We start from the raw sequence: 2,108 nt of genomic DNA on the forward strand, positions 1-2,108 counted from the left end.
AACAAGGGGGGGTTGTTGCCGGCCACAACACCTTCTAGGGCAAAAAAACATAAATTAGCATAGCTTCTAACGTCAGATATTCTGCCTAATGAATGGTCTAGATTGACTACAAAATTACAATATTTTACAAGGATGGTAATAATAGTGGGGGGCAATCCCCCCTCATACCCCCCATCAAAGACTGGGATCCAAATACGGCCGAAACAAGACCTCTAAATTAGGAGTATAATCAAACTCCTACCCAACACACTACAGAGAAAATATATATTTCTTAAGATTTGCTAATAATTTATGTCTTTTAGGGATAGCTAAAAATCAATATATCATATAAGTACACTATGAAAAAATAATTTATAAATGCATGCAATGCATCATTCACCAAACACATCAATTTCATTGGTGGAGTAGATAAACCAAAATGAATTACCAGCCATTCATTAATACCTTACCTTTCCTAAAAGGAAATCTTCTAGGTGTCTTCTTCTTTTACACGTATCTAGTGGTATACCAATTTGAGATCCAAATTGGTGAAGTAATCAGCACGTTGCAATTGATCTAGCAATTCATTGACCCTAGATAAGGAGTATTGATTCTTTAGGTGATCTTATTTAAAAGCTTTGTATTTGATAAGCAATCTCCAAGTCCCATCCATATTGGGAAATATGATGATAGGTGACTCAAACTGTGAGGTTGTTGGTCAAATTACTCACTACTCAAACAATTGTTGCAAATATTTCTTCACTTCATCCATTCTAGTATACATTGTTTGTACAACCCTATATTTAGCAATGGATATTTAGGCAACAATTGTATCCCATGCTCCATTTCCCTCTTAGGTAGTATCCCTTTAATTCCTTGAAACACCTCTCTATATGCTTGTAAAAGTTTCTCCAATTGGTGTTTATGTGGTTTAGTACATCCCTACAAAGATGCATTTACCTTTACTGGTTCTTCTACTTATTAGTTTTACCTCAAAAAGAGAAATACAACCTTCCTACTTGAGCTAAAAATATTCTTCACCTAGCTAGCACTTAACAAAGATTATGAACTTACCATCCTTGATCAGCTAGTATTGGTTTTCTCTCTTCATGAAGATCACATCCCTCATGTACATGTAGGGGCCTCCAAACATTACACCACATAAATCAAGTGGTACTACATATACCTCCATGTCACCAATATAGTTTGCATTGATAAAAAAATTGATATTACACTCTTAGATATTATTCCATTATTATTTAGCCATTCCAATCGGTATGTGTGAGTATGGTCATGAACTTCCAACCCAAGCTTACAAAACCGATACTCTGCTATGAGGTTGACCTATGAACCAAAATCAAATAGAGCATCTGCCTTTTTATTCTTGACTTTGATTTTGAAATGGAAGACTTTATTACTAGGATTCACCTCCCTCTAAATTGTGGTATAGATAGTCTTTTTGTCTACATCTTAGTTGATATCTACCTTATGTGCATTGATTATGAACTTACCATCCTTGATCAACTAGTATTGGTTTTCTCTCTTCATGAAGATCACATCCCTCATGTACATGTAGGGGCCTCCAAACATTACACCACATAAATGAAGTGGTACTACATCTACCTCCATGTCACCAATATAGTTTGAACTAATAAAAAAATTGATATTACACTCTTAGATATGTTCCATTATTATTTAGCCATCCCAATCGGTATGTGTGAGTATGGTCATGAACTTCCAACCCAAGCTTACAAAACCGATACTCTGCTATGAGTTTGACCTATGAACCAAAATCAATTAGAGCATCTGCCTTTTTATTCTTGACTTGGATTTTGAAATGGAAGACTTTATTACTATGATTCACCTCCCTCTAAATTGTGGTATAGATAGTCTTTTTGTCTACATCTTAGTTGATATCTACCTTATGTGCATTGATTATAAACTTACCATCCTTGATCAGCTACTATTGGTTTTCTCTCTTCATGAAGATCACATCCCTCATGTACATGTAGGGGCCTCCAAACATTACACCACATAAATGAAGTGGTACTACATCTACCTCCATGCCACCAATATAGTTTGCACTGATAAAAAAATTGATATTACACTCTTAGATATTGTTCCATTAT

Source organism: Pinus tabuliformis, chromosome 2_2 (assembly GCF_031772625.1).
Source record: "Pinus tabuliformis cultivar Carrire ecotype Pingquan chromosome 2_2, CPIR1, whole genome shotgun sequence".
Classification (NCBI taxonomy): Eukaryota; Viridiplantae; Streptophyta; class Pinopsida; order Pinales; family Pinaceae; genus Pinus; species Pinus tabuliformis.